Here is a 15050-nt window from a genome sequence, read left to right as displayed (position 1 = left end):
CGTGTCTTCAAATATCTAAAGAAATCCGACCTATCTTCAGATATGTTCCATGTCCACTTCCTTCAAACTATTCTTGCATGGCATCATTTTCAGTCTCATCATCATTGTGGTCCATGCTTGCCAATATCCTTCCTGAAAATGGTCCCTAGGATTAAACAATATGACAGATGTATTCTTAGTGGTTCAGAGTCTCAGACTGGTCGGACTATAATCACCATTATTCTGGACACTAGATCTCTAGTAGTGTCACCTAAGATTCCATTACTTTTTGTGGCTTCCATGTTATAATCAAACTTGCAATACACTAAAACCTTCACATCTTTTTTTCTCACAAACCACTGTCTAGCCAAGTTTGCCTAAATTGTAATCATGTGGTTAATTTGTTACAGCCAAATTATAAGACTTGCAATTATCTTCCAATGATTTCATTTATTATATTCACCTTAATATTATTCCACCCTCTCTAGATCTTTTTTTGGATCCTGACCCTCCTGAACATATTAGCTTTCCTTCACTGCTTCAAGTCATATGCATGTTTTATAAGCATGCCGTCTGTGATTTTATCCAAGTTATTGTTAAAAATACTGAATAGGACAGGGCCAAGGAAATATCCATAGGGCACTCTATTAGTTACCCCACTCCTTGTTGACAGCTACTTTTTGTCAGGTAAGATTACAGTTCAATTCTGTATCATGTCAATAAGATAAGCTATGTCAATCTGAAAGTTGTTCCTTACTAATAAAAAATAAACACTTAGACATTTCTTTAAAAAAAAAGTATCTCCTTTGGTACTCTCTGCATCTCATTGTTGTAACATGGACCCAAACTGCTTCTCCAAACTTACTTCTATTTACTTCAGCCAAAATGGTCTATCATCTTTCAGCCATGCCATACAAACTCATATTGTAATAATACCACACCCTTTCTTCTTTTAAGTTCTAGATCAAGAGCCAGATCCTGCCTGATTAATCTAGCCTATTCAGATTAATCGTATTAGGAATCAAGGGCAGGGAAGCATAGTAAATAGAGTAAATAAGTGGTTTTGGAGTTAGCAAGAGTTGGGTTCAAGTCTTTATCTGTGTTACAACATTGACAGGTGATATCATCTATATGTTTTAAAAGATAGCTTTATCATTTTCTCTTAAATAATAAATGTTATCATCTGAGGTATAACTAATTTTTCTGCCAAACCTTACCTGTTTTTCAGTTGTTTCAGTTGTGACCCCATTTGGAGTTTTCTTGGCAAAGATTTGGAGTTGTTTACCATTTCCTTCTCCATTGTACAAATGAGGAAAGTGAGGCAAACAGGCTTAATGACTTATCTAGGGTCATAGAGCTAGTAAGTATCAGAGGCCAGATTTGAGCTCAGGTCTTCCTGACTCCAGGCCCAGTGTTCTATACACTGATCCACTTAGCTGCTCTCCCTAAAACTCTACCTACAAAACTGTAAACAGAGGGTACCACTTAAAGCTATATAAAGTTAATTTTGGGACAATAAAAGGTGAAAAATGTCCTCTCTCTTGAAGGGCCAACTTAAACTCCATCTTTGCCTTGAAACCCTTTTAGTCTGTCCAGCCCACATCAATCTCATTTTTCTTATAATTCCAGTGTCATAGGATCATCAACCCATAAAATCCTCCATCAGAGCTGGAAGGGACCCTCTGAGGCTCAAGAAGTAAAATGACTTACCTAGGGTCACACAAGCAATAAGGATCAGAATTCAGTTGTTTTCTAATTGTATTATCAGTTTGAATTGAACTTTCTTTGTTCAGGTAGATTGGAAACTTTCTGAGATGACAGAGTATAAAATTCAATAAAACTAGTATTTATTAAATTGCTATGAAAACTGCCTCATTTTCAATCCATATAGGTAGAGAGAGAGGCAAAGAAGTATTTATTAAGCTCCTACTCTGTGCTAGGCATTGTGCTAAGTGCTTTTAGAAATATTATCTCCTTTGATCCTCACAATAATCCTGGGAGGTAATATTACTATTATCCTCCTTTTCCAATTGAGGAAACTGAAACAGAGGTTCCTAGGGTCACATAGCTGGTCAATGTCTGAGGCTACATTTGAACTTAAACCTTTCTGACTCTGGGCCCAGCACTCTATCCAGTGCCCCATCTAGCTATTTCCATATATGCACCTCCATATTTTCAACACATATATGAAATTTTAGATAATATATACATATATAATTATGAGGTTTATTTGCAAAGATCCTTTAATAATACATTCCTTCTTGGGTGTCTCCTCATTGCATAGAAATACTCTGAGTTCTTGAAGGCTACACTGTCTGTTAGTTCTTATCAAGCTGGGAAAAGATGGTCATGGCAATGGACTGTATGCCTGTCATCTAGACCCAGCAGACTTGGACCAACAAAGTTGTATATCATTTGATAATTTTCTTTTGGCCACAGTAACGCATCAAGACTATCTCTTAAGGCACATGGTAGTTGTGAGCTGCATTGAAAAAGGGCATACTTATACTGATGAAATGATGGATACTTGAAATAATGAGGTATTTCAAAATAAAAAATTATAATACATAATTTATACCATGTACCTTATTTGTGCTATCCCTGTTTTCTTTTAAATAATAAATGCCTTATCTTATATTAAGATGCAGTTTTTTTGGATGCTGATTCTACATATTTATTTATATTTTTTCCTTAAAAATAAGCATTGGTTTTCAAAGTTTTTGGCTTCCTTTTTAAAACACCTATCAATTACTATAATTAATTTTGGAAGATGTATATTGTTACTTTGATGTGCCACTGAAGTCTTATTTCATAATGTTTTTCCTATACATTCCTCTGTGACTATGTCCCAGGTCATGTAAGTAGGAAGTATCAGGCAAAGTGAGACTTAGGTACTATGTGAGGATTAAAATGGATTTCAGAGCCTCTTTTTCTTTTTATGAGTTATCTTACAGGGCTGTTCTGATGAAAACCAGATCAAAGAATCAAATATTTAGAAAAGGAAGATACCTTAGAACCCATCATGTCCAACTATTTCATTTTACAAATGAGGCACAGAGAAGTGTGACTTGTCCAGGGTCACATAGCTAGTAAGTATTTGAGATAGAATTTGAATCTAGGCCTTCCTGATTCTAAGTCCACTGTCCACAAAGCCTGATATGTCTGTGTGTATGTGTGTGTGTGTGTGTGTGTGTGTGTGTGTGATATTATTATTAATCATTGACTATTTTAGGGCAGGGCTTCAATGTAAAGTAGAGGCCAATGGGTATCCATACTTGAATTTAGAATGGTATTTGAGGGGTTAGGAAATACTAGTCCAAATGTATTATTCAGTCATTTGCTAACGTACTATGTGCTAGGCACTAGGAGTACAAAGACAAAGACAAAAATAATCCCTGACCTCAAGGAATTTTTGTTCTAATGTGGTAAATAGTATGTGAACAGCAAAGGCAACATAAAATGCATATAACATAGATACCAAATAATGCAAGGTAGAAGGGCACTTATAACTGTGGGGAGGATGGATTTCTATTGGAAGTGGAACTTCAACTGATCTTTGAAGGAAGCTAATGATTCCCAAAGGTGGAGTTCCAAGAATGGGGATATTCATTATGAAGAACAGCATGTAGGCCAGTATGAGTGGAAACCAGAGTGTGTGATATGAAATGGCTACATAGCTAAGTTTGAGTCAGGTTGGAGAGTGTTTTTAAAGATACAGATAGGATTTTATATTTTATCCTATGGTAAGGGGTAGCCACTGGTGTTTCTTTAGCATTGTCAGACCTGTATCTTAGGAATTTCAATATGGCAGCTGTATAGAGAATAATTTTGATAGGAGACCAGTGGAAAAGGTAGGCAGGGGGCTATTGTACTAGTTCAAGTAAAAGATGATGAGGGATTTCATTAGAGCCAAGAAAAGTCAATGTTGGCCATGATGATCAATGTTGTTAGGAAATAAGGATTTTCCCTTATCAAAAATAGAGGATTGAGGAAAAGGGGAGGGTGTTATGTAGTCAGGCTCCTTTTTTATTATTTTTTAAAGACTTAGAGCACATAACAACTCAGAAGAGCTTTCACTAATAACTAGTATTTATACCGTGCTTCATTTTTTTAACTAGATGCTTTACAAATATTATTTTGTCTTTATAACAACCTTGGGAGGCAGGTGTTATTACGATTCCTATTTTATAGGTGAGGAAACTTATGTTGACAGAGGTTAAGAACATCCCCAGGGTTATATCACTAATAAGTGTCTGAGGTTAGATTTGAACTGAGGTTTTATTGACTTTAGGTCCAGGGTTTTATCCACCATGCAACTTGGCTGCCTCAAGACCCTACATTTTTGTGAGAGTTGGTGAAAAGAATATTTTCCATTTGACAGTATGAATGAAGAGATTTCAATTAATTTGCTTTCTGTTTGTATAGACATACACAAACATATGGCTACAATCTTCTCTGGATTGCCCATCTGTGTAATTCTACTGACCCAAGAGCTGATATTCATGGCATATATTAAGCCAAGGACTGATACATGTGGTTCAAAAGCAAATGTTCATTAGGCAATGAAAACTTTCTCCCTATGATCAGAAAAGTTCAGAACCATACCATAATACTAACTCACATTTATAATAGCCCCAAGGCTTTCAAAACACTTTAAATACTTTAAACATGTGACATTATTGGTTCCTCCCAACAACCCTGAGGTAGATACTGTTATCATCTCCATTTTACAGATAAAGAAACAAAGTTAAAGAGGTCAAGTGATTTTACTGGGGTTGCACAGATATTAAGCACCCAAGGAAGAACTCAAAACCAGGTCTTCCTCACTCAAAATCCAGCATGAATTTCTGATCGGAGGATATGCTAGTGAATGCCCAAACAAAATTTCCTGCCCTGAGTAGCTCTCTATGCATGTTGTGGCTAAATGTGGCTGTTGTCTTTATCTGGCAATGACTAATGACTGAAAAACCTGGAGAGTTAATGTAGTTGTAAGTTGTAGGGACGAGCCTGCAGGCATAGCCTCTAATGAAAATATTTTACTAAGGCAGTGGAAAAGTAAATGGAAACCTATCCTCAAGACTCTCAGATCTGGGACTCTATTCACTTATGTATCTTCATCTCAGCATACCTGCACACAAGAAATAGACTTTTAAGAACAAATTTTACTGTAAGATACTTGTCTGCCAATGTTTGGATTTCATGGCAAATATACTTTTTTCCTATCTGTGTGTGATCCTTGCCCTAATCAGTCTTCTTCCTTTTTACTTGCATTTTTTTCTGCATTAAATGACACAGAGAGAGCCTAATTGATTTTTATTGAGTGGAGGTGTTGGTTAGAAAACTCTGAAGCCCAAAAGTTGTTGCTGAAACCAAATATTGAAGAAGCCATTGCAAAAGTTGGTGTAAAAAGAAAAGTTCAATGATCCTTCTTGAGTGTTAAGATAATAAAATATCTACTGCGGTGTCATCAGGATGAATTCATATTTGTGCAAAATATTAGTGATTTTGATATTTTTAATATAACGAACCCGTTTCTTGTCTAGCTTGGATTCCATCCAAGTTATATAATAAATGTTTGTAATAAGACAGTATTGATTCCTTCCCCCAAGACAAAAAGCTCTTTCCCAAATAATAGCAACTCCAGTTTTAATAAAAAGGCTTTTAATTTTTTTCTTAATGGAAAGAGCTAGTCTTGATTTTCCTGTTTTAACTCTCCAGCTTCAACAGTTATGCAAAGCAGCTCAAGTCAAAGAATTTTGCACTTGTAAAATAATTTTACATAACTGTAAAACAATGTAATGGCATGTGAAAAATGAGACAGAAAGGTTTTATAAGTAATGGCTTAGCTTCAGTTATGTGCACTGATATCCTGAAAGTGGCATTTGGAAGTAATATTGTATACTTTAGCTGTAAGTATATATGGCAATAAATTTGAGGCAGCAGTTATCCTTCAGTCAAATAAAATATTGAACACAGCATATCATTTTAAAATGATGTGTGGCTCACCATGGAGAGAGCAAGTTGACAATATTCAGTAATGCTTGCTGACCCCCGCACTGATAAAGACATAGTTTAACTGGTTTATTGACAGGAAACATTATTGTAGGTTAGATGGACTCACAAAAGATGGTGGTACTATGCCCCTCTATTAAAACAAACAAACAGAAAATCCTATCATCAAATCCTTTTACATAAGGAGCTCAAAGTACATTGTTAGGGCTATTATTCAGAAATAAATTTTAACTTTACATTTTCAAAGAGCTTTAGCATTTCATTTAAAAAAAACACTCCTCAATCATTATGTGTTGTGGGCTACATACCATTGTTTTGGTATTTTAAAGATGAACAAACTAAGATTGATTTAGATCTAAAAGGGACTTTGGACGTTCATCTAGTTTAGGGTTTTTAAACCTGGGTTTTTGAGTCTATTTAAATATATTTTGATAGCTATTTCAATGTAATTATTTTTCTTTGTATTCCTATATATTTTATATTATGTATTTATGAAAATTATCACGAGGAGTATATAGGCTTCACCAAACTACCAATGACGTCTGTGACTTGCAAAAAAAGTTAAAAAGCCTGATCTACTCTTATATTTTTATTTCTATTGATGAGGAAGCTAAAGGACAATAAGGTTAAATAACTTACCCCAGGTCACATAATTAGTAAATGTGGATTTGAACTTAGATACTCTGACTCCTCCCACTGTACTACAATGATTCAGTTAGGGTAAGTAAACTTTCTAAAACAAGGTGATTTTGATAGAAAATTTATCCTGATGTTATTGAATGCAAGTTGGTCCTTGGATAAATAATTTATATTTTTCTCTTCAATTAGCTTAATTAGAATTGTGTGGTTTTCACTTGTTACTTAGTCACCACTTTTCACCATACTGATATTTTGGTAAGTAATGACTAATGTTATCTACCTATTCTGCAGCAATATTGATAGAGTTTATATAGCATTTATATCTTCCAGAAAATGCATACCATGTAACTGGAATATAATTGAGCAGTTTTCTAGTTATCTCAAAACTTAAAAAGAATTATTTCACATCAGGTTGAAGCATTTTTTTTTCTTAGAAGCTAAAACAACCTTATACATCAGAGTCTCCTTCAAATGTTCCTGTGGAGTATTTAGCAATTGAAACCTTCATTAAAAGTGTTGTTAATAGATGGTGCCCCTAAAAAGACTTGCTTCATGTTACAGACTTAATCTAGTAAATAAGAATCCTTGAATTGTATTTATAGACTTTTAGATTCACTAGCCTAGGTCATACCATTAAATTAACCTGAAGATGCTTGTCACAGATAAGAAATTTGTACATTTTAAATATTTTCAGTTGATGTTTTCAATATTATCCACTGTTGAAACAGGAAAACTAGGAACCAGATATTTGGATATTCACTCCTAAGTAACATTTACATTAAAGGCTTCATTTTCCAGGACTCTCATTCTCCTATGTCAATTAAAAATTATGTCCATGGAGAGGAGTCCCTAAGATCTTTAGATAAAAATTTAGGCTACAGATCTTGCTTTCTAACTAGTGGTAAAAAAAAAAATGACCCAGTGGCTTTGTTCTTATATAGCATGCCTGAGTTACAGATTAAATTTGGGTTTGGCTTTTTCTCTCTCACCCCAGATCTGACATTCTGCTTTGTTTTCTCTTACCGCCTTCATAGTTTAGGATTTGAAAATAGTTTAAATTCCATGGATTCACCCTTTGCTATTGTTATTTTCAGCAAAAATGATTATTCTTGTGCCTTTAGGCTTATGGGATTATTGGCTAATGTTTTCTCTTAAAGGCCTGAGTTTGAGTCCTGGCACTGCTATATAGTGGTTTTATGATTTTGCCAAAGCACTTATTCTAAGGCATGTGTGAATTGAAGATTTCTGCAACTTTTAGATATGATCTCCAGTTTGCAATTTATTTCTAATTGGCTTTTTAAAAAATTACGGAGCACCTTTTTTTCCTGGCCCCTAGAAAAAAATTAAAAAGAAACCCTTGCAACAAATAGCCCATTAAAAAAAAAAAGGAATTCTTACAATTGCCATCTGCACAAATGAATGTCTGATTCTGGATGTTAGTCTGTCACCTCTCATTCAAAAAAGAGATAGCATCCTTCATCATTGGTTCTCTGGCATCATTGAATAATTTGTTTGTCAGAGTTCTTACATTCTTAAAACTGTTTTTACGTTGTTGATGTTATAATATAAATTGTTCTTCTGGTTCTACTCACTTCATTCTGAATCAGTTCATATAAAACTTCCCAGGTTTCTCTGAAATAATCTCTTTCTTTATTACAGAGCAATAGTATTCCCTTACATTGATATACCATAATTTTCTAAACATTCTTCAATTGATGGGTACTCCCTTAATTTCCAATTTTTCTTTGCCAATACAAAAAGAACTGCTATGAATATGTTCTTTGTTTTCCTCTTTCTTTGATCTCCTTGGGGTATTGGCCTTATAATAGTATTGCTGGAAGAAGAGTCTTACACTGTTTTCTAGGTTTAGTTAAAAATTGCCTTCCAGAATGGTTGGACTAATTTACTGCTGCACCAGTGGTACATCAATGTGCCAGTTTTTCTGAATTACCTCCATACTTGTAATTTTTCTTTTTTCTATCAACCTTATCGATAGCATGGGTATGTGGTGAAAAACCCAACTTGCTTTAATTTGTATTTCTCAAATGAGTGATTTGGAACATTTTTTCATATGTCTATAAATGACTTGGATTTTTTCCCCCTGGAAACTGCTTGTTTGTATTTGATCATTTAGCAATTGGGAATAACTCATTTTTATACATTTGAATCAATTCCTTATATGTCTTAGAAATGAAGCCTATATCAGAGAAATTTTCTGCCACTGTTTTTTTAATAGTCTCCCTTCTAATCTTAGCTGTACTGAATTTGCTTGTGAAAAAACTTTCTACTTTTATGTAGTCAAAATTGTCCATTTCATCTTCTGTGATCTTATCTGTTCCTGTTTATCAATTTTCCCCTTATTCATAGATGTGAAAGGTATGTTTTTTCTTGTTCCTCTAATTTGTTTAAATATGACTTTTTATTTCTAGATTATACATCCTTTTGGAGCTTATCTTGGTATATAATGTGAGATTGTGATCTAAACTTAATTTCTGCCAGATTGCTGTCCAGTTTTCCTAGTAATTTTTATGAGTGAGGCCTAACTAATAAATGAAAGCTTTGGGTTTGTTAAATTAAAGGCTACTGGGTTAATTTTGCTTGTTTGGTATGTCATGTTCCTAATATATTTTACTGAATAACTTCTCATTTTCTACCAGTACCAAGTTGTTTTATAGTTTATTGTTTTGTAGTATATTTTGAGATCTGATACTATGAGGTGTCTTTCTTGCTTCCTTTTTTCATTATTTCTCTTGAGATTCTTGACTCCTTGTTCCTCCAGAAGAATTTTTTCTAGTTCTATAAAATATAAGCAAAACTAGAACTAGTTCTGTAAACCTTTAGTAGTTTGATTGGTATAGAACTGAAGAAGTAAATTAATTAAATAGCATTATAGCATTGCCATTTTATATGATCTTAGCTCAGCCTCTCCATAAGCAATAATATTTCTCCAAATATTTAGTCTGTTTATTTCCTTAAAGAGTGTTTCATAGTTGTATTCAGATAGTTCCTGCATTTCTTGATATGTAGTGTTCCAAGTATTTAATTCATTCTGTAGTTATTTTAAATCTATTTTCTTCTCTTTTAATCTCACTGCTAGGTTTCACTGGTAATATACAGAAATGCTAATGATTTGTGTGGATTAATTTTATGTTGTATAAGTCTGCTGAAGTTATTCATTTTTCAATACATTTTTAGTTGGCTCATTAGTATTTTCTAAGTACATCATCATGTTATCTGTGAAAAGTGATAATTTTTTCTTCCTTTTCTTTGTTTATTCCTTTACTATCTTTGTGGTAACCAAAATGCTTAGATAGCATTTTAGCACTATGTGAAATGATAATGATAACCCTGAGTATCCTTGCTTTACTCTTAATCTTATTGGAAAGGACTCTGGTTTATCCTCATTACATATATTGCTTGCTGTTGGTTTTAGATATACACTATTTACTTTTTCAAGGAAGAGTCTATCTATTCCTATGATTACTAGTATTTTTTAAAAAACAGAAATGAGTATTGTATTTTAATAAGTTTTTTCTTTGTCCATTGATATAATCATATAATCTTTGTTCTTCTTGTATTTATTTAAATTAGCCATTTCATATGGTCAGTTATGTTGAAAATTTTCCTAATATGAAATCAATCCTACATACCTGATATAAATCCAGCTTGCTCATGTTGTATTATCTCTATGATATATTGCTGTAATCTCTTTGCTAATATTTTATTTAAAATTTTTGCATTAGTGTTCATTAGGGATATTTGGACTATAGTTTTCTCACTCTATTTTGACCTTCCTGGTTTGTGTATAAAGACTGCATTTGTGTGATAGAAGCCCAGCTTGCAGTTAAAAAAAATTCATTGGGCTTCTACCCCCTCCATAATAACAATAAATGACATTTATATTGTACTTTCAGATTTATAAATGCCTTACATACTCCTCATTTTAGCATCATAACAATTCTGTAAGTTAAATGTTACAGCTATAATTAACTCCATTTAGTAGATTAGGAAACTGAAGAAGGTAAAAGAAGTTAAGTAATCTGCTCAGGGTAACTCATCTAGTAATTGGATGAGGCAGGATTTACAAAATCAGATTTTTTTTTGCTTTTAATCCTTTTATATTTTTCTTTTATTATCTTTAATTTAATTTATGGAATAAAACAAGTGTTTCCATAACATAGTATAATAAAAAAAGATGATTGCAAGTGAAACTGCAAATATACTCTATATAACTTGTTATTCCTCTTAAATATACAACACTTATCATGTAAATTTCTTTTTTCCTTCTTTCCCCATCCTAAAAATGACCACCATTATATACAAATACACACACACACACACACATATATACATATACACATACATATATATATATATATATATATATATGTGTGTGTGTGTGTATGTGTGTGTGTGTGTGTGTAAATTTATTCCTTACATACATCTACTTGTCAATTCTTTCTCTGGATGCAGATAATCTTTCTTCGTATGTCCTTTATAGGTAATTTGGATATTTATAATAGCCAAAATAACTTATTTACTCAAAGTTGTTCTTAAAACAATATTCCTGTGTTATACTACTACTACTACTACTAATAATATATCATCATAATCATCATTATGGAATCACAGAATTTGAAAGTTGGAAGAGACCTCAGCCACTATCTACTCCATCTCATACCCAAAAGGAATCCCTACTATAACATAGCTGATAAGTGTTCATTTAGCTCCTGCTTTAGATCTCCAAGGCAGTTGACCCCACAATCTCCCTAGGTGAGAAAACCTTTCTCAACATTATGTCTAAATTGGGTTCCTTGTAAATTCCAGCCATAAGAGTTAGTTCTACCCACTGGGATAAAATAAAGCAAGTTTGATCCCTCTTCCACGTGAAAACATTTCAAGTATTTGGACACAGGTATCATGCTCTTTTCCATACCTAGCCACCTTAGACTCCAGAGTCTTCTCTTCTCCAGGCTAAATATTCACAGTTCCTTCAACTGTTCCTTATATGAAATGTATTCAAGGCCCTTGTCTAGATGCTGCTCAGCTTACCAATGTCCTTCTTAAACTATGGATTTGTACTCAGTTCTTCCTGATTCCATTCCCTGCTCTCTATTTCCTCCACCTAGGCCTGTGGGTATGCTAGCCTCTTCCTGTCCCTTTATCATTTACCTTTAGTTACCATTTCTCCTACTCAGCATGGTCAGCCTTTTTTCCTCTCTGACTCTTTATCCAACTTCTGACCACAGAATTCCACTTCCTAGAGCCCTTCTCAACCACTATCACAATACGATTTTATAATACTCTGGTATAATTTGCAGATTATTTATTTGTGGAATATTTGTAGATCTGGGGTGGGTGGAGTTTTCATCACTCGATGTGTATACATTGCACTAGAATGACTGGGCTCTCTAAAAGCATCCCTGTGACAACATGAATAGTCTTTCTGAAAAAAAAAATAACCAACTACTTTTAAAGAAAGATTCTAATAAATCCTGAACATTTTTCTCTGACACCAGTGATGCTAGTCAAATTCTTAGTAATTATTCTAACAGACTAAAGGATAAGACACTAAGTAAAACTAGCCTTGAGGATAGCTATCTCTAAAGAATATGAAATGAGGCTCCCTGAGGCATCAAATAGAAAGATGATGGGAGATAGAATTATAATTGCTGCTATATTGGTGCCTTAAGCATTTCCTGTTTCCTATAACATCTTTAACTAGAGAGTTTCGTTAAGTGGTTTCACTTCTTTCTTCCCCTTCTATCTTCATTATTTCCTTTTCTTTTAAAGATCTCTGTAATTAATTTTTTTTTCTTGTTGAGTTTTCTCCTTTTATAATCTGGCTGGTCTTTTGTGGTGAAGGTGGGGTGAGAGAAATCTAAGACTAATAGTTTCTTTTCCAAGTAGGGGGTGGAAAATAGAATTAGATTTAGAAGACCTAGAGACTTAAATGGGATTCTAACTTATTCTCAGTGTACTTATTAAAAACATTTACACTAGCCACCTTGAGGGGTTTTAATGAGAAATAGAATGATTTAATGTGTGATTAAGCAGATAATGCACTCTGTAAACGATAAGGCTCCATAGTAAACATTGCCGTTTTGTCCCTACCACTGATTTCATCAGTCTAGTGAACTCCCTATGAAGAAATATCCTCTACCAATACAGACCATGAGTGATTCTGCAATTTGTAGTCTTAGAGTTGCCTGCAGACACTGAAAGGTTAAGTGATTTGCTTAGAATTACACAGTATATATCTGAGGTAGGACTCAAACCCTGAACTTCCTTATTTGAAAGACACCTTTCCTAGCTACTAAACCATTCACCTCTCTATAGTAAGGCATTATTATTAGCATGGGACAGCTAGAAGACATAGTGGATAGAATGCTGAGGCTGGATTCAGGAAGACTCATCTTCCCTAGTTCAAATCTGGCCCCAGAAATTACTAGCTGTATGACCCTGGGCTAGTCACTTAACCTCATTTGCCTCAGTTTCCTCATCTGTAAAATGAGCTGGAGAAGGAAATGGTAAACCACTCCAGTATTATTGCCAAGAAAACCCCCAATGGGGTCAGAAAGAGTTGGACATAACTGAAACAATTCAGCAACAAAAAATTATTATCACTCTTTAGCTATATGTCTCCATATCAGCCATTAGCATCCTCACTTGCTGAGCATTCATTGTGTTATTTTACTGGATACTGTATATCCAGTAAACTAAGTATAAAAATGGTAGTACTTGGAAGGAAACTTAGGAAACATTTGTAATATTCAAAATCATGTATTAATTAATTGCTATATGCTAGATACTGTGCTAAGGGATAGATATGCAAAGAAAGGCAAAAACAGTCTCTGTCCTCTAAGGGCTCACAAGATAAGCATCAAAATAATTAGTTACATAGAAGACATAAATAGAGTAGAAGGAAAGTAATTTCAGTGGGAAAGGCACTAGCAGCTGCTGAACAGAAAAACAAAGTATTTTAGAAGGTGTTAGGTACTTTAGCTGAGCCTTGAAGAAAGCCAGGGAAAAAGAGGTAGATCAGAGAAGGAAGGGCATTCCAGGTATGGGAGACAGCCAAAACAAAAACACAGAGACTGGAGATGGATACTGTAAGCAAGGCAAGGAGGCCAGTTTGTCAACATTATAGATCTTGTTAAGAACAATAAAGTATAAGAAGATTGGAAAGGTAGGAAGGCTCCATACGTACACACATATATGTTCATATGTTGTTTTCCCCATTAGATTGTGAGCTCCTGTAGGGCAGCAAATGTCTTTTGCCTCCTTTTGTATCCCCAATACTTAGCACAGTGCCTGACACACAGTAGTCATTTAATAAATGCTTATTGATTGATTGATGGGTTATTAGATCCCATTAGGAAGCAATTACTTGTACATTTAAAATAAAATTTTAATGTACACACATATATATGTGTATCTCTATCTATGTCTATACCTATATATTCCTAACCAATATATTGTGGGATATACATTTCCAGAAATATCAATATATTAAAAAAAAGTTTTAGGAACTATTGCTTCCTTTGGGGAATTCATATTATATTTTAATAAAAGTCTAGTTTACAAAGCACTTTCCTCACAACACTTCTGTGAACATTTTGTATTTTTATCTTTTCCATTTCACAGATAAGAAGACCGAAGCTCAGAAAAGTCTTGCCCAAATTTACACAGGGACTTACTAGCAGAGTTAGGATGTGAACCCTATGAAATAAAATCGATGGTGGCCGTAGGAAGGATCTGGTAAGATGTTTCCTGTGTTTCTTCCCAGTTTTCCTCTCCAAGAATCATGTTTTTATCTGATATTACAGGCTTATTTTGGTTTCAGAGGCTCAAGGCCTTCTCATACTCTATGCTCTATTACAAACTGAAAATCAGTCCTGGGAGTAAATGTCTTCTTATATTTTGACAGTGATCCTTGTCAGTCATGGAAGCTTTAGGAATTAAATAAAGTTGAATTTTACTCTTACATCTTTTGCCTTCTAGCAATTAGTTTTCATGTGTAGCTATAGTTCAATTAAAAAAAATGCCTTTGCCTTTCATTTCTGGATATATAATAATTTTAAAACCAACTTTTCTTTGATTTTCCTCTGTTTAATTTAGAATCAGAGTTTTTAAGACAGTGTGAGATCTGAGATAATTTTGTTCATTTACTTTACTGAAGCCCAGAAGTGTTAAGTGTTATATTCAAAAATTACCTAGCTGATTATTTGCAGGGGTCAGGACTAAAACAGAGCATTGTTCTCCAGCCTTCTCCTGTGGTGTTTTGGGCCCTGCATCATTCTGTCTCCGTGCTAGCTTTACACTGACTACGATTGTCTGTCAACAGTTGTCCATTAGCCAATCTCTCCACTTTATATTTACCATTTGAGGGATTAATTGATTATTTAGAAGAGATTCTG

The 15050-nt window shown here is 34.0% G+C and overlaps 1 long non-coding RNA gene across 1 annotated transcript in view; it reads left to right on the top strand.

Annotated features, from left to right (window-relative positions):
- Nucleotides 1-14573, top strand: part of LOC110221714 (uncharacterized) — a 76958-nt gene extending 62385 nt beyond the window's left edge. Inside the window, exon 3 of the long non-coding RNA XR_002328202.2 lies at nt 14278-14573. This is a non-coding gene — a long non-coding RNA (uncharacterized LOC110221714). The remainder of the gene's footprint in view (nt 1-14277) is intronic.
- Nucleotides 14574-15050: the final 477 nt, after the last annotated feature.

This window comes from Phascolarctos cinereus, unplaced genomic scaffold, assembly GCF_003287225.1.
Source record: "Phascolarctos cinereus isolate Bilbo 61053 unplaced genomic scaffold, phaCin_HiC Scaffold_726;HRSCAF=1367, whole genome shotgun sequence".
In the NCBI taxonomy this organism is placed as follows: domain Eukaryota; kingdom Metazoa; phylum Chordata; class Mammalia; order Diprotodontia; family Phascolarctidae; genus Phascolarctos; species Phascolarctos cinereus.
The sequence above is the reverse complement of the archived record's forward strand: the minus strand, read 5'-3'. Positions and strand labels throughout refer to the sequence as shown.